A 22,407-nucleotide genomic window follows, 5' to 3' on the forward strand; every position below is an offset into this window, starting at 1 on the left:
TAATTTATTGAAATTTGCATAAAATCTTTATTTGGTTTATTTATGAATTTTGACATTTATAGACATTAAAATGATAGACATTCTTATAATCAAAATCTTTGGAATTCTTTGTCTACCCCTGAAGAGAAACTCTGGGAAGTGGGATTGTAAGGTGTATTGGTTAAGATTCTTTTGTTGCAAGCAACAGAAACCCAACTAGAACTAGCTTAAGGAAAAAGGGAGAATTTATTGACTCACATTTATTCAAGAATTTTAAAAAAAAACGATTAGAGCTTTTGTTCACTGGAAACTATAAAGATGCGTTTATTTTCCAGGTTGGAGCCCAGATATGCTCAAAGATATGCTTGTTTTTTTACAGTTCCCACCTCAGATAGTTCCTCTTTTACATACTCTGATCAATACTCAGCTAAATAATAAAGGGGAACCCTCTGTGATCTCCAGAGAACGCTCTCTGTGCAATAACCTCCTCTCTGGTATGCTGCCCTGAGAACTCTAGCTGCCTTGTCCTCCATGACCCCACCTTCTCAACTCAGAGAGTTTACGAGGCTCCTCCTGGATTCCCCTTTGCAATAGAGTATTCTAACTCTCTCCAGACAGTAAAATGGAGTAATAATAGGACTTAGTTTATTTTCTCTCTCTCAGGAATCACTCTGTTCTCTTCTGTCTGATGCCTACTGTCTAAAAACCATTTTTTTTCATATAATTTATCTGCTTTTTAAAATGTTTTAGAAGGGAAGCTCCATGTGGCCCCTGTCACTCCATTTGGGTCCAAACTTAAGTCTATATCTCAACAATTATGTTTGGAGTGTCTATCATGAACCAGGCAACTGGGACTCCTGCTTTTGTAGATCACTCAACCAAACTCCAGAAATCTTACAAGTTGAGCTTGTTTCAGTGACAGCAGGATCTGAGAATATAAATGCTACCAGATTTCAAGATCTCTGTTTCTCTCTGGGAATTGCCCTTAAACAAAGGGAGGTGCCTCCCTCAAGGTAATGCCTCCTCCCTGGGAGCAGCTTGCATCCAGAGACTGATCAGTGAGGGTTAGTGGGGCCTCACCTTTTGCCTTGATTCAAGACATATCTGAAGGGCCATCCCAGCTTTAGAACTACCCATGGGATCAGTTGAGTCTGGGGAACTCGAGAAGGTCTGACTCTTGGAAGATCTGAAGAAAATGGTTGAGTTTATTATTTTTATTCTGGAAGAAATGGAAAGAGATAAATATGCAGTGAAATCATTAGACTTTCAATTAAGGAAGAACAACCACCTCGCACTGTGACCCCTCTCTAGGACTCCACAGATTTTTATCAAGTGCTTGAGTACAAGTGGGTCTTTTGTGAAGGAATGAAGACACCGGGCTTCCTTCCCCTCCTGGGCTGGCTTAGGATGGAATGGAACTGTAATGTATTTAGAGGGGTTTAGAGACATAATCTGAGGAAATAAGTTCTAGAACTTTGCAGAAACAGTGATAAGACTATAAACTCTAGAGGTTATAAGGTTTAACCAGTGAATATATGGATGTATCTTAAGCAGCAAATAACTTTTTAGTTCCATTTGAGGAACTAACAGTAAAACTAATAAATGCCCTCCCCCAATCATAATATAATAAAATAAAGTAAGTGTGGGGATACAAAGATCCAGAACAACTAATTGCTATATTAAAGAAAAGATAGACTTTTATAAGTTATTACTTAGCTTTGTAATGCAGAGAAAAACTGAGGGAAGAATTAGACAGGTTTAAAGTTATTATAAAGAAATGAGACAGCAAGGAAATTGGAAGTTCATGTTAAGAAAAATTTTAAAAATAAATTATATTCCTCCATCTATCATAACAGATAAAAATCATCAAAATTTTAGGCTCCAATAAAAACATTTCCAAAAGTGTTCCTTTATACTTTATTAATTAAAAACCAAACAAATAAACAAAAAATCACAACACCCTCCCTGCCTTAATTATCCACTGAAGAGGTACCTCTGCAAATGAGTTTACAATTGTTGATTGTAAATCCAACCGGAAGATAGACGAATGAATTAGATAAATCTTGGAGAATCATTTTTACCCTCAAGTTTTCTGATGGTGTAACCTGACGCTTAGAAGCACAAATCTGAACTGAAAAGAAAATAACAAATTAAGAGAGCCATCTACTGGCAGTTCATTGAAATCTGTTTTATTCATTTGGTTTCTATGCCAAATAGACTTCCATAAGTAGTACTATGATCAACTTCTGGGGTAAATTTAATATGACCAACCTTCATGCTATACTTTGTATGAAAGAAGATATCTTGAAACCCAGATAACCATGTTTAGGAGTTGTTCTTTGAAATTTGGCCAACTTGGCTAATACACTAGGAATGATGATGACAGGTTATATGATGTTTAGCAAAGTAAACATAATAAGAGCAGACAATGTATGTCCAGATCTGGTCTATTAGATTGTTTGCCCCAAAGTCAAGCAGCTAATAAGTGTCAGAGCTTGGATTCAGACTCAAGTAATTTGACCACAGTGTCTATACTCTTAACCGTAACCAGATTTTTAAAAAATTAATTGAATTCATATTATGTAATCACTATTGTTATGGCTTATAGAGGTACTAGGGCAAATTTGAAAAAGTTATATATAGTTAGTTAGGACGAAAATGCAAACATAGATACATTTGAGTATAAATAATGTGGTAAGTTAATTAACATATGCAAAGGGTGCTCTGAGACCACAATGGAGAGGCACTTAGCTTAGCCTGATGAAGAAAGAAAGGGATTGTATCTTAACTTGTTCTCCCAGTCACAGCACCAACTACGCTAAAATATAATTGCTTGTTTGCTTTTCTAGACTGCAAACTCCCTGAAGTCAGGGGCTATGTCCTCTTGCTCACTCCCCCACCCCAACCCCCATCTTATATTGGACACTTACTAAATATTTGTTTAATGAATACATGTGACACCGTATTGAGAAAAAAATTTTAAAAATTCTTTTATTTTTAAAATCACTTTAAAGATTCTTATCTCACAGGCCCTATTGAATAATTATATTTCCAGATATTTCTGGGTTGCTAAGTACTTATGTTTGCTATCTCACTCATGCTAAATTGTTTGCTCCTGTGTTTTTTTAATTGGATTGTAACCACATCTTACACAGAATAGGAATTTGATGGCCTGACTTTAGGGTGTGTTCTTTCAGGAAAGTTTTATGATTGCAGTTGATTCTTATTATTTGTGGATTCCATATTTGCAAATTCACCTACTTGCTATAATTTGTTTATGACCTGCAAATCCATAGTCATAGCTCGTTCTCTGTCATTGGTGGACATGCTCATGCATGGAGCCGTGACAAATATGAGTTCCCCGCTCATGATCCCAGCAGAGGTCAAACAAGGCAACACTCTGCCTTTCTGTTTCAGCTCTCAGATGTAAACAAGTGTCCCTTTCGAGGTATATTTATTGCTCTGTTTTTTTGTTTTATACATTCTTGGGATTTTTGTTGAAAAGGCCCCCAAGCTAGTGTTGAAGAGCTATGTCTAGTGTTCCTCAGTGCAAGAGGCTGTGATGTGCCTTACAGAGAAAATACCTGTGTTAGAAAAGCTTCATTCAAGGCATGAGTTACAGTATGTTGACCATGGGTTCAATGTTAATAAATCTATAATATCTAGCCCTAGCCAGTTTGGCTCAATAGATAGAGCATCGGTCTGCGGACCAAAGGTCCCAGGTTCGATTCCGGTCTGGGGCACGTACCTCAGTGAGGCAACCAGTCAATGTGTTTCTCTCACATTGATATTTCTCTCTGTCTTTCTCTCTCTCTTCCAATCTCTTTAAAAATCAATGGAGAAATATACTCAAGTGAGGAGTAAAATAATAATAAATCTAAAATATCTATTACATAAGGTGTCTTTAAACAGAAATACACATAAAACAAGGTTATACAGACAATGAAATAGTAAAGTCATGTTAATGCAGAGTAAGTGGTGTGTGGAGAGTGAGGGGGGTAGGTAGTTTCAGTGTTACTGTCCAAGTTGTGTGTGTGTGGTAGGGAGATGTTTTGGTACTTCCATTCATTTTATATCAATTTCTCAATTTGAGGATTCCCTGCTATGCATGGAGTATAACTCCAGACCTGAGTGAGGGCACACTCAAATTGCAAAATATGGAAATTGTAAAATTCCCCCACCCCTTCTTTTTTTCCTACCCAATTCTAGGATAACTTTTTCTTTTTTCCTTCCTTCCTTCCTTCCTTCCTTCCTTCCTTCCTTCCTTCCTTCCTTCCTTCCTTCCTTCCTTCCTTCCTTTCTTTCTTTCTTTCTTTCTTTCTTTCTTTCTTTCTTTCTTTCTTTCTTTCTCTTCCTCTCTCTCTCCCTCCCTTCCTCCCTCCTCCCCTCCCTCCCTCCCTTCTTCCTTTCTTTCTTGTCTACCTTTCACTAAGCTTTTCTATATATTTTGTAGTAAGAGAATGTAGAGATTTTCTTGTTCAAAATATTACCTCTGTTACATTTTTTTCAATTACAATTGACATTCAATATTATTTTATATTAGTTTGGCTGCACACCTGTATTACTTTTATGGCTAGAGAAACAGATAATCAAGAGTCCATATGTACACTTGACCACCCATTTGAGGAGAAATGTGCAACAAATACTTTAAGCACTATATTTTGCAAAACAGAAAATAAGCATTGTTATCCTAGGAATACAAAATAGAGGGAGAGCCTGGGATTTGGATTTAGACAATTCTAGATGCAAATTCTACTTCTCTCCCTTACACCTATGTGATCCTGAGCAAATCAGGGAACTCCTCTCAGCTTCGTTTTCCTCAGCTCCACAGTAAAGACAACATGGAGAGCTGAGACTGGAAGATATCAGGTATTTGCTAAGATGCAAATGACTAAGAGTTTAAAGCACTAGCTCTCAAAGTGTGGTCTGCAAACTTTGGGGATTTCCAAGACCCTTTCAAGAAGTTTGCAGTCAAAACTGTTTCTATAATAATTCTAAGACACTATCTGTCTTTTTTACTATGTTGACATTTGCACTGAAGTACTGTGATCTTCCCGGTTTTTGTGTTTCTGTAGAAAAATAAAAAAGAATAAATATCAAGAAGAGTTCTCTTCTGGAGATGCCTTTTTATTTCAAAATATATACATGTAATGTTTTTATACTTTCATTTAAAGTTTTGTGATATCAAGATTTAATATTAATATCAACTTAATTGAAAGTTTGAGATCTTGCTTTTAGATCAAGTGACAAACTGCCACTATTAGACTCTTTCCTCTTTCTCTAAGATCACTGAATTCTTGAGTCTCCAAATACCCAAAATAGTTAATTTTTTATTGTGCAAGAGAGAGACAGAGAGAGAGAGCAAGAGAGAGAGAGAGAGAGACTATTTTTAGATTCAGAAGAATCTGAAATTGGGCCAGGTTGAAAGTTAAACTAATAGATGTAATGTTTATGAGCAGTGTTTAACTTCCTGTCTTTCCCTGGAAAGAGTGTAAGCTAGAAAAAAAGATCATTTAAAAAATAATGTTTATGAATAGTTCATAATAACATGGGAATGTGCTTTATGTTTTAATGACAAGTGAAAACAGCTGGATAAAAAATTATGCTGGTAAAATAATCACAACTCTGTCAAACAAATGTATAAAAACTATACTTAGAAAAGGTATAAAAAAATACAGATCGAAATGTGAACAATGGTTGCCTTTAGATGGTGACATTTTGAACAATTCCTTTTTTTCTTACTGCTTTTCTCCCTTAAATACATGAAGGGGACAAATATAATTCTTTCAACAATAAAGAATTATAAAAAAAAACACACAACAAAACATTAGTTCTGCCACCAGCACAAAGTAAGAGGAACCACTGTTTTATCTCCCCTGCCTTAGCGGTCACGCACGTAATACACCCACAAAAATCATACCAAAAACACAAGAGTATCTTTCTCATTTTCTTTTCCTGGCTCTCAGCACTAACCCAGTGCAACTCCTCTCCCTAAACTTCCGTTCTCATGACTAACGTTGTCAAGCCCCAGGGAAATGCTTTTCCACATCTCTTACCCCACAAAGGCCACTGTGTTGGAATGCTGTAATGCCGGTGGCAACATCAAAGATAAACACTGTTTCAGGGTATGGAGAGGATTCCGAGTGGCAAAGTGTTCAGATAGGAAAAAAGACTTTTTATCAAATCTTTTCTCACAGAAGTTATGAATGCAACAGACTCTTGCATAGCAAAGAATCATTTTGCAATACAGCTAGGCATTCACTCTCTTGCTTTTGTTCCTCTTCCAATTTGTGGTTCCAAGGTACTTAGGAATTAGCATGGTATGTGCAGCCATTGTATGTGGTGACTGAGTTAGGTATTTCTAACACGCCCTCCAAGGATCCCCACCTCCTTGTATGTGTGCCCTTGTGTCATCATCTCCCCGTGAGTGTGAGCTAGACCTGGTGAGTTGTTTCTAGTGCGTGGAATACAGCAAAAGTAATGGGCTGTTCATTTCATGATGGGATTTTAAGACCATGACTTCCTTCTGGCTAGCAGACTTTCTCTATTGCTTTCTTGGCTCACATGCTCTGATGAAACAAGCTGCTATTGTTGAAGAGGCCCATGTGACAAAGAACGGAGAGTGGCTACGGCCAACAGCCAGCGAGGAACTAAGGCCCTCAGTCCAACAACTGCAAAGAACGGAATCCTGCCAACCACGGAGTGAACTTGAAAGCACATTCTTCCCCGGTCATGCCACAGCTGGCATCGTCCACACCTTGCTTGCAGCCTTGTCAGAGGCCGGGAGGCAGAGGGCCCAACCATATCATGCCCAGATTCCTAAAAATTGTAAGATAATAATTGTTGTTTTTTAAAACCACTAAGAGATGGGTAGTTTGTTATACAAAATATGTCACTAATCCAGTGGCTGAGAAACATTTTGCAATTTTAAATGCATATATTATTCTTAAATGTATAAAATATAGGCCTAAATATAAACATATATTTTATTTATCATAAAAATGTGATTAGTGATGTTGAGCATCTGTTCATGTACTTATTGGCCAGCTGTATATATTCTTTGGAGAAATGTCTATTCAAGTCCATTGCCCATCTTTTAATTGGGTTGTTATCTTTTTGTTCTTGATCTGTAAGTTCTTTATATATTCTGAATACTAGACTCTTTTCAGATATATATTTACAAATATGTTTTGCCATTCTGTGGATTGTCTTTTCACTTTCTCCACAGTGTCCTTTGATGCATGAAAACTTTTTAATTTTGGTGAAGTCCAATTTATCTGTTTTTATTTCTGCAGGTGTTCTTGGTGTCATATCTGAGAAGCCATGGCCAAGTCCAGGTTATGGAAATTTACTTGTATGGTTTCTTCTAAGGGTTTATCATTTTAACTTTTATATTTAAATCTTTGACCCATTTTTAGTAAATTTTTGAATATGGTATGAGGTAGGAATCCAACTTTATTCTTTTGCATGTTGAAGAGGCTATTCTTTTGCTATTGAATGGTCTTGGTTGCCATGCACTGCTTTTTTCTCCATTTTTTTTTATTGTGGTAAAATACATATAACATAAAATTTACTATTATAACCATTGTAAGTGTACAGTTTAGTAGCATTAAGTACATTCATATTGTTGTGTAACAATTACCACCATCCATCTCCAGAATTTATTTCATCTAACAACACTAAAACTCCATACCCATTAAATAATCATTCCCCATTCCCCTCAGCCCCCAGCTGCTGGCAACCACCATTCTACTGTCTGACTCTGTGCATGTGACTATTCTAGGTACTTCATGTAAGTGGAATCAAATAGTATTTGTCTTTTTGTGACTCACTAATTTCACCGAGGATAATGTCCTGAAGATTCACCCCTGTTGTAGCATGTGTCAGAATTTTTTATTTTTTAAAGGCTGAATAATATTCTATTGTATCTATATACCATATTTTGCATATCCTTTCATCTGGTGATGACACTTGGGCTGCTTCTACCTTTTAGCTATTGTGAGTAATGCTGGTATGACATGTGTGTACAGCATGCACTGTTTTTTTTTTGTGTGTTTTTTTTCCGGGAGAAAAAGTGGAGAAGAAGTTTTCCCAGAAGCTCTGCAGTAGATTTCCCCTTACATCTTATTGCCTGGAATTATGTCACATGTTCATGCCTAAACCAAGAAAGTGGGCCACAGCCCGGGCTGGGTAGCTCAGTTAGTTAGAGCATTGTCCCCATATGCCAAGGTTGTGGGTTCGATTCCTAGTTAGGGCACATACAAGAATCAACCAATGAATGCATGAAGTGATGGAACAATAAATAGTTGTTTCTCTCTCTCTCTCTTGCTCTCTCAATTCAATAAAATTTTAAAAATTATTTTTTTAAAAAGAAAGAAAGTGGGCCACAATGTTTGATTTAGAGTCTAAACTTTAGGCAAATGATAATCTATGCCATGTAGGGCTTGGGAAAGTATTCCTCCCCTGAAGCTCTTGGCTTTGAGGAGGAGGGTGCCTTCCATTTTAAGGGAAGAATGTGAGTGTTGTAAGCAAGTCAGTGACACTCTCAGCTGTCAAGATGAGTGAAAACTACACACACAGGTTGGGGTAAACCACGGAGTTACATAAGATTTCTTTTCTGAAACCTTGAGGCCAGTGATACTATCTCACATTCCTGTCTTCCTTCATCACCATCTTTCTTTTTGTGTTCTCTCTTGTGCTTCCTTTCCCATGACCCAATCTCCCACTACTTTTCTCCCTTCAAATATTTCAGTTCCTTCTCTGATGCTTTTATTCGCTCCATCCTGATTCTTCTCACAGAATTCTTGCTCCACTTCTTGGTCTTAAGGAATACTGACTCTTCTCTGAAGATTCTGTCCCCCTGCAACTTTCTTGAATTTATGCTTTTTTGTCTTTTTGGTTTCATTTATTCATGAACACCACATCCACAGTCCACAGATGAGTTCAGCTCTCTCCTCATTATTTAGTGCTATATAATTCAGTAGTGCTTTGCTTTAATGTAAAAATCTGTTCCTTAAAGGATTTCATGACATTTGCATATATCATTCTCCACCCCACCTCATCTCTGTCACATTTTGGCTGGATGGTTACTAGCTCAGATTCCCACCCACCTGGTTCACAATCTTACCCTTGCCCATTGTTCCAACTGTCATCTAAAACTGATGACTCTCCACGCTAAATGCTCAGCTCAAATCTTCCTTTTAAACTCCAAATCTAATTGCCTCCTGGGCATAGCTATCTGTCATCTCCAAAGCTCTCCTAACTTAACGTGTGGAAAGTTGAAAAACAGAAACCTGGGAGTCTCCCTTGGTTCTTTCTCTCCCTCATATCTCTTTTTGATTCTATTATCCTAATATCTCTAACCATTTTTTTTTGCTTTTTCCTTATCACTATTCAGATATCCCTTAAAAAAAACACATCACAACCTGAAATATAAAAATAATCTTCCAACTGGTCTTTGCAATCCATGCCATTCTCCATAATATTGCAACCAGCAACCCAAAATGCAATCTAATTATATCGTTCCCATTCCCTAAATGGTTCCCTTTATAATCAGGTTAAAGTCCATGATTTTTTATCATAGTATACAAGGCCCCTTTTTGAAATAGCCTTAGTCTGTCTTTCCAGCCTTATATCATACCACTCCCCCATTCTCATGCTCCAGTTATAATGAATTTATGGGCTATCCTAAACTGGTTGAACTTCCTTCTTCTGAAGTTAGTTAATAATAATTATTTTTTTTAAATATATATTTTATTGATTTTTTACAGAGAGGAGGGAGAGGGATAGAGAGTTAAAAACATCGATGAGAGAGAAACATCGATCAGCCGCCTCCTGCACACCCCCCACTGGGGACATGCCCGCAACCAAGGTACATGCCCTTGACTGGAATCGAACCTGGGACCCTTTGGTCCGCAGGCTGACGCTCTATCCACTGAGCCAAACCAGTCAGGCAATAATTATTTTTGTCATTTTAGTGATCGCAGGATTTCTTCCTCTAGGATCCCTCAATTTTAGGGAAACTGACACTCCCTTTTCTAGTATTACCGGTCCATACCTCTATCATAACACTATATTGGGGGACCATACATATATTATCTAAGTTCTTTTCAGATTTCCAGGTTTAGCACAGTGTTTAATAATACTAGCTGTGAATAGATACTGTACTACATTTCAAGGTTAAGACTTATTTTGTAGCACTTGTGAAGTGTGACTGAAAGGAAAAGGAGGATAGAATAATATTGCATTTAGGAGGGAAGCTGAGTTCACTGAAGATGCTTTCAAAATTATGGGAATCCTGTGAATGTTTTTAGGCTGAGGTAAAGGGGGCAGTGGAGTGAGAGAGAGGTTGAATATATAGGAGAGGTGATAGAAATAAGGTCACTTGGAAAGGAGAAAAGGTTTCACCACATTTTGCCTAAAATAATTTTATAGTCCTTTAAAGTCTACAAGGTATTCACCTCATCAATTTATCTTCAAAATAATATCCTTAATCAGGCATTCATTGTACACATTTACTTATTAAACAGAACCTTCATCTTTCCCTAGGTCCTGGAGGAAGATGGATAAGAAGTATACTAGGTAGGGCCCTGGCCAGATAGCTCAGTTGGTTAGAGCAACATCCCTATGCCAAGGTTATGGGTTCAATCTCTGGTCAGGGCACATACAATAATCAACCAATGAATGTATAAATAAGTGGAACAACAAATTGATGTCTCTCTCTCTCTCTCCCTCTCTCTCATCAATAAATAAAAAATGTAAAAAAAGGAGTATACTAGGTAGAAGATAAAGATGAAAATTTACTAACAAAAATGTGGAGCTCTATCATAATCAATATGTTACTAGAGTGGCTAGTATGGTCTCACAGTACAGGCATGGGATATGACGACATTTTAGAAAGGGCTTGACACTTAAGATAAAAGTGTTAAATATATATATGTGTTACCGGAAAGGGGACCTGGCCCTTAGCAGGTCTGCTTCGGATTGGCCCGTAGTGTGTGGGTTCTTGACTTCTTGCAGGAAGGATTTGTGGGTTCTTGCCTTTGTGCAGGAAAGATTTCCCAATGCAAGTCCAGGTGACTTTGAGAGTATGTTTATTAAAGCTAGGGACAATGAAGCCCTAGCTGGTTTGGCTCAGTGGATAGAGCATCGGCCTGCGGACTCAAGGGTCCCAGGTTCGATTCTGGTCAAGGGCATGTACCTTGGTTGTGGGCACATACTCAGTAGGGAGTGTGCAGGAGACAGCTGATCAATGTTTCTTTCTCATCGATGTTTCTAACTCTCTATCCCTCTCCCTTCCTCTCTGTAAAAATTCAATAAAAAAGCTAGGGACAATGAAACAAGGAAGGGTCTAGGATAAAAGAAGCAACAGGAGAGAACCCAGGAGGGGTTGCTTTGGCTCACTGAGAAGTCAGAGAAAAGGGGGTTCAGGGGACTAACTCGGGACAAACTGCTGCTGCCTATTGCTCCCCTGCTTTCAAGTCTAGGAGATGCATGCCTGTGCGGGAAGAAGGGTGGGGGGAAGGAATGGAGGGAGAGTGGGCTGGGTCTTTTATTTTGAGGGTTTTTAGAGGCTAGGAGTTTAGGGGAGGTCTGAGGAGATATCTCAGTGGAATAGTCATCAGCTTCAAGGTGTGCCCTTTCAGAGTGCTAGGGGAAGGCTCATTAGTCATTGTGGCTGGTCCTGGCGTGGCCTACCAGGTTTTGCTGCTTTTCTGGGTCTGGAGCTGAAATATAATTGAGGCCTAGATATTATCTCTAGGAAGGTAAGGTCAGGGGCCTAAACCTCATGACCAGTGATATGTCAGAGGAGGAAAGGCCACCCTGAGGGCTAAGTCCTGCACCAGTTTTGCCTGTGGCTAAGCATCAGGGCTTTTTTAGCCTTATAACCTTCTGTATCTGCCAGTTTGTTCAGCTATTTGTCTCAGTTTCCCCATTTCATTTGCCAAGGAATTTTTCTAGCTTCTTATTGTCCTGCCTCATATACTAATATATATCTATCTCTATCTCTATCACTCTATCTCTATCTCTCTATCTCTATCTCTATCTCTATCTCTATCTCTATCTCTATCTCTATCTCTATCTCTATCTCTCTATCTCTATCCTATATAATAAAAGGCCAGAGGCGTCACAACCTAAACGACCAGAGACCAGACCACTACGGCCCCTCGTGGGCTGGCCCCACCTCTAAGCAAGCGGTTAGGGGCAATCAGTCAGGGCAGGTAGAGTGGTTAGGGGGAGATCAGATAGGGCAGACAGCCCCCTCACCCAGGCTGGCCCCCACCCCCCAAGAAAGCAGTTAGGGGGTAATCAGGGCAGCAGGCAAAGTGGGTTGGGAAGTGATCAGGGTAGGGGAGGCGAAGCAGTTAAGGGTGATCAGGTAGGCAGACGGCCCCCTCGCAGGGCTGGGCCCCACCCCCCAGCAAAGAAAGAGGGAGGCCCAGGCCAGCCAAGCCATCACAACCCAGCCTGTCACCTGCAGAGGGAGGCCACCGGTGGCAGGGGAGGGGGGGGCAGCACTGCACAGATGGCAAGCAGTGGCAGCGGCGGGTGTGGGGTCAGCTGCCTGCAGCCGGGGGGAAGGAAAGCCCCAATAAGCCCTGATCTCAGGCCAGGCTAGGGACTCTACCTGAGGGGTCCCAGATTGTGAGAGGGTGTAGGCCGGGGCTGAGGGACCACCCCCCCGCGAGTACACAAATTTTTGTGCACTGAGCCTCTAGTCTCTCCCTCTCTCTCTCTCTCTCTCTCTCTCTCTCTCTGCATATATATATGCAGCAGTAAATTGCTGTCTTTCATTATTTTTGAATGTCTGATTAATCAAATATTCTGGTTTTAATAGCTATTTTATTATATAATCTGAATTATTAATTTAAAAATAATTGCTTATGTTAAAACTACATAGCATGGATGAGAAGGGAGTTTCAGGGTCTCAGACATCACTGTGAACTCCCACAAACACTTAGGGAGTGCCAGTCACTCTGTACAAAGAACTGTGCTTAGAGCTGAGAGAGACACAGATGTTTAAGATGTGGCTCCTGCCTTTCAGAAGGTAGATGGGCTATTATAGAGTTCCAGTTAACCAAATGCAGCTGTGATTATTAAAAGGTGATATTACACATGTTACTTTCTATTTTCCATTCTGATAAAGCCCTTATATTCTTTTCATTTCCCTTTAAGACTTTCCTAATTATCAAAACTACCTGTGCTTCAGAAACAGATTGCAGTGCCTAGGCAGAGTGCTTTGCCCCTAGCAGGTATATTTGTTGAACTGAAATGAGTATCTTGTCCAATTTTAACTCCTGTATGGTTGGGAATTGGCTGACTTGGAAATTCAAAGATACATTTAGAGGAGAGAATATTGCTAAGCACTGCAGCTGCAAAAATCTCCTTTAAAAACCTAAATTCTGTTACATAAATTATGTATTCTTTAAACTCTCTTCCCAATTGATCACTGAAACTGCTCTAGAAATATGTGTATCAAATATTTAGCATATTTTTAAAGCGTCCTTAATAACACCCCTAATAAGTGGATGCAATTATGTATTTATTTACTATGAACACCTATGAATAGTGGAGAACCTAATTATAGCTGATCATTACTTCTGTATCATTCCAAAGGAAATGTTTTCTCTCTGTTGTGTTATTGTTTTGGTGCATGAGTATGGAAAGCAGCAGATTGTTTTCCATGATCATAGATTTTAAATATTTACTTGCTAGTGCTGCATAATTTAGCACACTGGCGTTGGAAGGCAGTTTGTATGGTAGCTGATGCCATGTCAGTGTTACAGAATATAATTTCCCTCCGTGACTTCTCCATGAAGTTGTAAAAATGGAAACTATTCTAGTCTGTTTTGGCCAATTAAAATTTGTTTTGCTATAAATCCATAGAAAACCAATGTTTGTTGTATACACCCACGTTTATTTTGTATAATTACCAGTTTATTTTGAGAATTCAAGCATTGTTTCTCATGGTCTGTTAATGCACACTATCAAAAATAAAATAAATTCATTCCTGTAATCCTAGTCTTAATGAAAGTAACAAAAAGGTATCCACACAGCTCGTTAATGCGTGTTATCTGTTCTAAGAAATCAAAACAGAGTTCTGTGTTTTAAGATATGGAACTGTGACTGGATGGGGTCTGGGCCTGGGGCTGGTCTGCCTGGGGCCCCCTGTTAGTGTTCCTGACTTTGTGTAGAAAAGACTTCACAAAACGAGTCCACATGGCTTTTGAGTGTATGTTTATTAAAGCTGAGGACAGTGAAACAAAGGGAGGGCTTAAGGTAGGAGAAGCAACAGGAGAGGAAAAGCCAGAGAAAGGGGGCCTTGGAGACAGGCTCAGGGGGTTAGCCTAGGTTGACCTGCCATTGCCCACTGTTCCCTAGTTGCAAGTCTTGTAAGGTCCCTTAGAGTTTAGGAGTAAAACAGCAAAGATACAAGGCCTGGGCATGCTCTTGGGAGAGCTCGCTGTGGCGCCAGCTTCTTGGAGCTTTCTTTATCTTTCTTTGGCCTGTTGGAATCCTAGGGGAGGTCTCAGGGGAGGGTCTTAACAGAATATTCATTCGCTTTTCAGGTGTCTACTTCAATATGTTAATTCATCAAAATGTGTGCATAAAGGGGCCAGGGTTATTTTCTGGTTAGTTTTATTTTTAAAGAACGTGATCGAAGGGGGATTGGGACTAAGGCTAGTCGGCCCCGGGACAGTATATAATGTGTAAACCATTTGTGTCTAAGTGTCTTTGGCTAGGGAAGATAAACCTTGTGATTTATTAGCTAGCTGTAAATTGCTCAAATCATTTGGCATTGTCTAATTATTTTGTCTCAGTTTCTCTTATCCCACTTGTCAAGGAATTTCCATAGCTTCTTACTATCCTGCCTCAGAACCATAGGCTATCTAATCAGGCAAGAAAACAGGAATCTTGTTTGCTCACTCTAATAAATGTTCCATTTGTGATTTTGCTCCATCCTTTGAGTGTTTAATTACTTGGCTTCCCTACTACATAACAGAAAATAAATATTCTAGTTACCTGTTTTAGTGAGAATAATAAAAAAATAAGATAGTTCATATAATTTAACACATTAAAAATGGAAAAACAGTTCAAATTTAATTTTGAACTTTTAAACTCTGCATTCTGAAAGGTTTTCTTTCCCATGTGGTTTCATAGTCATGTAATACAGCTTGTTACTTTTTTTTTTTTTTTTTTACCTCTAACCGTTATTACAACTTTCCATGCAATTCAGGAGCATCTCTGGTAGTCCTTGTTCCAACACAATCTTGCAGTATTGCAACATGACATAGGATTACACTTTGCAGTAATTTAGGATTTCTCTCAACACCCCTTATGAGTGAAGATAAAAATTTTCATTTCATAAAAAGCCTTTGCAGATTGTCATTTTTTAATCCTTGAAAATAATCTGAATGTGGAAAACGAATGCATACATTTCTTAACATTGTTAAAAGTATTTACCTATAGTCTCAACTATAGCTTCGTTTAGAGTGCCTTCAAAACAGGTGAAGGAGGGAATACGGCTATTTTTACCAAAGCGGGGCTTGGTAGGAAGGTCTACATTAGTCTTCGGGATTTAACTAGTTCTCAATTGCATTTGGGATGGGGGGCGGGTGTGTGTGTGTGTGTGTGTGTGTGTGTGTGTGTGTGTGTAGAATGAGGGGCGCAGTGCATACTGGATCTTGTAGTTCCTGCAACCAGACAGGGCGTGGTGTTGCATGGCATGCTGGGAGTTGAAGTCCAATCGTTCAACCGGAACTCACGGCGGGCAGAATGTGGTTTGTCTATTAGAGACATCGCTTACAGATGGATACTTTCCCTTGGTTCTGCGCTTGCCGTGTGGTGACTTCAGGGGCTGGGGAGGCGGACAAAGGGATGGATGAAGTCAGCGGAGCAGGAGTTCGTAGGCGGCTGTTACCGCTGCCGCCAATTGAAGGAAGTCGGTACCCCGGAAGTGGCTGATCTATTGGGTTTGAAAGGGAGGCCGTTCCTCTTACTACGGTGGCCGGGGGACTGGAGGTGCCTGTGCGCGGTGCTGAGGTCGGAGCGGCTGCTGTGCGGGCTGTTTCTGTTACGCTAGAGCTGGAACGTTTCCCGGGTCGGTGGCTCCTGCACATTTTGTACACTTCTCTCGTTCTGATTCGGTGAGGGATTCGACCTGAGGCGAAGGGAGTCCGGAACAGGTGGGGAGTTACTGTCCGGGTCCCCGACGGACGGGGATCCTTGGGGGCCCTGCCCGCAGCGGAGACCCTGTGCCCAACAGTTGGGGCTTTGAGGGTTTTGGCTCCGCCCTCATGTCTCCTTTCTAGTGTCATTTGTCTTCTGACTTCTTGCCCTTGCTGGCACTCGGAGCTAGCAAACCTTAGTAAGCCGTCCCGTGCCCTCTCTCCTGTGGCTTTCCTGAGCTGTTCCAGGCACGACCTCTGGTCCCCGACGCTATCGCATCCATTTAATTCCTCCCCCGTTTCTCCCCGTGGAAGAAGGTACAAGAAAGGGGGGAAAATCAGCAACAACAACAAAAAACCCACCCCCAAATCGGATTCCTGAGATCGCAATCTTCTCATTCCTAAATCTTTCCTCCAGATTTGGCCTTTGTTACTGCTTCAGACCTGAACATACTCCTCTGAATATCTTAATGCTTTTGCATCCAGGCAAACTTTCAATGGCTTGATTGGGTTCTCGCTTCACCCTCCTCTCTTCTACCTCCATCCACATGTGAGGGCTTTTAGGTTGGAGAATAGATATTTATGATGACCAATGAATGAGAAGGATGTCAGTGGTCACTCAGCATGTCTTCTGCTTATTGAGTTTCTATTTCTTAAGCTTTCTTTGGCTTACATTTTTGTTTTGTATTGATTATTTTCCCATAGGGAGTTCATTGCTACCCTGTAAGTTAGAGGAGAATACGTGACTGTACATCTCTTCATATCTGAATTCGGTATTTAGATGGGATTTTTTTTTCCTACCTGCAACGTATGCCCCTTTTGGAATTTTTGCAATGATTTTATGTCAATTAATAGAAGATAGACTCAAGGGAATACTCTTTCCTCCTTGGTTGCTAGTGATTTTGTAATTAGATTATGAATCATTGAAAGTACCCAGAGGGATTGGAAAAGCTTTGAAAGGCAAAGACTGTGTATGGTCCAATTTACACATTAATAAAGCTTCCTTCCCTGAATAAGGAAGAGTTTATAATTAATTCAATAATCTGATGCTATGTTGAATTAATTATCAGTTCATTCACTGTAAAGTTTTTGAGAACAGTTTAAAGTTAAAAAGTAGCCAGTAGATGAAATTGTATGACTTAGTAAAAAGTTAAAAAAAAAATTGATGTTCTTTTCCTGTAAAATGAATGCAAATATATTTGAAAAATTTATTTGTTGTAATTGTTTATGAGGTAGTTCTTTATATTTTGACAGATCTGGTAAAACAGCACTGTATACTATTCGCTGATGTAGACAAATTATTGTCGATCTGACTTTTTGGGGACCATGTAACCCAAATGAGTTTGCAGCTTTTCTATTCTAACTAGAGGCCCAGTGCATGAATTCGTGCACAGGTGGGGTCCGGCTGGCCTGGCCCCAATTGGGCGGATTGGGGCTGGGCCTGTTGGGAGGAGAAGACGGTGGGAGGTTGGCCGGCCAACCCGCCGCTGATTGGGGCGATCAGGGCTGGGCTGGTGGGGGAGAGGGGCCATGGGTGATTGGCTGGTGGGCCCCACCCCGATTGATGTGTATGTGGGGGGCTGATCGGGGGCGGAGCTGCCTGGGGGGAGGAACCGCAGGCTGATCAGGGTGGTGGGGGCCTATCGGGGGCAGGGTTGGCGGGGGGGAGGGGCCGCAGGCAGTTGGCCGCCTGATCCCACCCCCGATTGGGCCCGTTCGCTGGCCGCAGAGGGCGTCATAGCAACTGGTCGTTCCGGTCATTGGCTTTTTATATATATAGGTTATTGCACTATAGAAATTATAATAAAGTTATCATTTTTCTTTAAGCAGTCAAATGTAATCTTTATGTGTCAATAAAATATAAATGTTAATACTTGTACCCTGTCAAATTGAAATTATTTCTAATTAATCAGAAATGGTTTCAGCCATACTATTTGTGGCTAAATGTAAATATTTCAAAATTCACTCATGGAATTCTTTATTGGGCAACTGATAAGAGGCTCAATATTAAGTAAAGTTTTTATATTTTTCCTGAGACTGTATTCATTTCATGGGCATTTATTGAATACTTTTTACCACTAACCCCAAATCATCAAAACATTAATTGAGAGTGTTGCTCTTGTCCTCAGGTTTGTACTAGATGCTATTAAAGCATTATTTCATTTAATCATTTTAATTCATTGAGCTATTGAACATTATTTACATTTAGCAGAGGAAGAATCTAAAACTCAAAGAGTTTAAGTTATTTAGTCTAGTTCTTTTCTTTCCCAACTGTAAAGATTGGCTTACACAGTTGCAAAGATTTATTTTCTACCCCGAAATATGTAAAGAGCATTAATTCAATAAATATTTGCTGCGGAGCTATTATGTACCAGATACTCTCCCAGGTTCTGGAAATAACAGTAAGCAAAACAGATGAAAGCCCTGCTCATAGGGAGCTTACACTCTAACAGAATGTATGAAATGTAAACCTTGCCTTCAAGAAGCAGAGAATATAGCCAATACACATTAGATTGTATGTGTTTTAGAATGTTAAAGTTGAAAAGAGATTAACTAGGGGAAATTTCATGAAATATATGAGATTTGATTTATAACTTAAACAGCAAGTAGGGATTTAGTAGGTAGAAATTGGGAGGAAAGTAATTCTAGCTTGAGGCATAAAATGAACAAAATTCTGAATTGTAGGAGAGAGATTAGAAGAAGGGACAGGTAACTGGACTGCTTTGTATCTTCAGTTTCTTGTACATAGGTGCACAGGGTTGGTTGAATTTGAAACAATGTTTAAATGAATGAAGTTAGAACAAGAGTGCAGCTATGAGGCAATGAGGAATTAGATCTAGTGTTATTGTAGTGGGAATGGAAGAAAGGAATGGGTTTAACAGCTATTGGTGAAAGAACCAGTAGGCTCTGTTAATTATTGAATGTTTGTAGTACTGTGGTGGCCAAAGGAGAAAGGAGACTAGATTATTAGGCTTGAACTGATTTTCCTATTTCATCAAATTATGAGATTTTTTTTTTCTTTTTCCATTGATTTTTTTAGAGAGAGTGGAAGGGAGGCAAGGAGGGGAAGAGAGAGAGAGAGAGAGAAACACGGATGTGAGAGACACATCGATTGGTTGCCTTGCACATGCACCCCGACCAGGGCCTTAGATAGAACCTGTAACCCAGTCATTTGCCCTTGACTGGGAATCGTACCTGCGACCCTTCGGTGCAAGGGCTGACACTCTATCCACTGAGCCACACTGGCCAGGGCCACAATATTTTTTAAAAATTATGTTTTTATTGATTTTTAGAGAGAGAGGAAGGGAGAGTTAGAAACATCCATGAGAGCATGTGCCCTGACAGGGAATGGAACTGGTGACCTCTTGGTGCATGGGTCAATGCTCAACCACAGACAGTCACACTGGCCAGGCTCAAGTCATGAGATTTAAAAAAAATTCCAAGATGCATCATTATTTTATGAGCCACTATGAAAAAAATATTGCCAATTAAACAAAGATTGCCAACTCTAAAATGTATTCAGTTTCAGAGTTAAAATGTAAAAATGTGTGATCTAGAAATGATGAAATAGGGTACTCCTTATGATGGTTAGTGAGCCTTATAACCATTTTATTTTTATTTTTTGAGGACTATAAATTAATTTGTAATCTTTCACATGCATTCAATCATTTAGCATTTACTTATTAACTAGGCACTCTTCTAGGCCACAGTGATATAGTGGTCAGTAACTACAGTCTCTACCCTCATAGAACTTTTTGTGTAGCAGGGGGAGGCAGACATAAATCAAAGATTCCATCAAAGAAATTTAAAGTTGCAGCTATTGTAAGTGCTATGAAAAAGCACTTGATGTAATACAGAAGAAAAACTGATTACGGAAGAGGTAAGAGTGTAGATGGGAGAGGCCAGATGACAGATGGTGATAATATCTTGGACAAAGTGGTGATGCAGATAGATAGAAGTGGATGGATTTTAGAGCTATTTAGGAGGTAGACTGGGTGATGGATTGGATGTGAGGTATGAGGGAGAGGAAGGTGCCATCGCCCACCACTAGCTTTTGGCTTATGTAACTGGATGGATTGTAGTATAATCAGTTCACTGAGATAGAGAACATTGTAAGATGACCAGGTTTGGCAGGACATGCTTTGTTTGTTAATTTTTTAATGTGGCATCAGTGTTCAAGGTTAATTTCTTATCCCTCCTCTTATGTCATTGTTTTATTTAAGTATGTTTAAGGAATAGTGTAGCTGAAATAAGTTTTGTTTTTTTTTTTCCTTGAGTGAGCAGGGATAAAGTTCTGGGTGAAAGCATTTGGAAATATGTTGGTATTTGTTTTGAATTTATATGTAACATTCAGCCATATATATGAATAGGTAACTGAGTAATGCAGTTATACATCATATTTATTTTCACTTAAGATTTGGCATTAAATTGGGCACCTGGTTAAACTTTAACTTTATTCAGTTAGTATATATGTAAATGTGTACTAAGGAAAAACGACATGTTTTGAATTTCCTTTGAAATATCCCATTTGTGTAATTTTTGACAGATATTGAATCAATACAACCAGTTTATTTAAATTTTACATTTCATAGTAGAGCATATAGAGTTTGGCTCTGGAGTCAGACTGCCTGGATCAAAGGTGTATTTTGCTATTTACTAGCAGTATGACCTTGCAGAAGTTATTTTGTTGTTTTAGTCCATTGTTTTTTTTTTAATGTATAAAATGAAGATAATAATAATACCTGCCTTATGGAGTTGTGAGGATTAAATGAGATGATATATATATATATATATATATATATATATATATATGCATAAGTTAAAACTTCTGGTACAGAGTTTGTGTTTAATATTACTATTTTTATAGTGATATGGGGTCTCAGATTATCTGGACTTCTGTGACACCATTTTAATTTTAGAGTTCCTTATAGCTAATAGATTTTAACTGAAAAAAATTGGGTTTGGAGAAAATGTTATATAAGATGCTTTGCTTCTTCACAGTCGTACTAGATGAGTCATCACATGTCATCTTTCACAGATTCTTATCAGAGGTTATGTTTAGCCTACAGCTATAATAGGAAATTAATGTTAGATTAGTTTGTAATTACCTATTATTACTTTATTTATTCATTTTTATTTTTAAAATATTTTAAAAAATTGGTTTCAGAGAGGAAAGGAGGAGATAGAAACATCAATGGTGAGAATTATCGATCAGCTGCCCCCTACTGGGGATTGAGCCTGTAACTCAGGCATGTGCCCTAACTGAGAATCAAACCAGTGATCTTTTGGTGCACAGGATGTTGCTCAACCAACTGAGCCATGCTGGCCAGGGCAAGACATTGACATTTTTAGAGTCCAGGCCAGTTGTTTTGTAGAATGCTTCACAAAATGAATTTGTCTAATTGTTTCCTCTCAGTTTCAGGTTAAGTAGCTTTTTTCAAGACTGTTAATTACATAGAAGATGTTGTAAACTTTCCATAGCATCACATCAGGAGTAATATAATGATAATTTGTCCCATTATTGTGATGTTAAATTTAATCACTTGAGCTAGCCAGATTTGTATGTTCAAACAATATCTTTTCCCTTTTATACTTAATAATTAATCTGCAGGGGTAATGCTTTGAGATCATTGGATATTTTGTTTTCCAACAATTGTTTTTCTAGTTAGTGGTTTTTAGTAGCTGTTGATGATCCTTACCTGAATCAAGCATTGCATTAGTGATTTTCTTCTCTCAGTCCTCCTATGTTTGCTGGCTGTCTTCTCTAAAGAAGAGCTACTTCTCCTCTCTCCTTTTATTTTTGTCTTTTATTTTTGTATCACTAGATAGCTAAGGATTTTTTTAAAAAAATTTATCCAGTGTTTTATAACCTGTTATTCTTATTGATGATTAAATTATCTCAAAGTCGTTTAGTCTCTTCAAGCTGGTTTCTGTGACCTTTGTTTATGTCCACATTAGTGTTTGGGTGAATTCTTACCTTTTGTACAATAAGATATTCCTGGCTCACCTTGTATATTCCCTGCTTGAGACTGGGAATCAGCCATTTTACCATGGGATCCTGGTTTATTTTAGTGGGAAATGCTACTTAGAAACCAAGGTTTTGGCATTGACTGTACAGTTAACCCTTGAACAATGCAGTAGTTAGGGGTGCTGACCCCTGTGCAGTTGAAAATGCGCATATAGTTTTTGACACCCCCAAAACTTAACCACTTAATAGCTTGCTTTTGACCGGGAACCATACCGAAAACACAAAAACACA

At 39.0% G+C, this 22,407-nt stretch overlaps 1 protein-coding gene across 4 annotated transcripts in view; it reads left to right on the forward strand.

Moving 5' to 3' along the window:
- The first annotated feature begins 6,437 nt into the window (after positions 1-6,437).
- Positions 6,438-22,407, forward strand: part of ATG4C (autophagy related 4C cysteine peptidase) — an 82,334-nt gene continuing 66,364 nt past the window's right edge. The window contains exon 1 of one of the 4 annotated variants that reach the window (XM_023754668.1): positions 6,438-6,807. The gene's annotated coding sequence lies outside the window, so the exon portion shown is untranslated. Of the gene's footprint in view, positions 6,808-15,765; positions 16,167-22,407 lie in introns of those variants that run through there. The other 3 variants (XM_006089768.3, XM_006089766.3, XM_006089767.3) reach the window with 3 other exon arrangements.

This window comes from Myotis lucifugus, unplaced genomic scaffold (assembly GCF_000147115.1).
Source record: "Myotis lucifugus unplaced genomic scaffold, Myoluc2.0 scaffold_63, whole genome shotgun sequence".
Lineage (NCBI taxonomy): Eukaryota > Metazoa > Chordata > Mammalia > Chiroptera > Vespertilionidae > Myotis > Myotis lucifugus.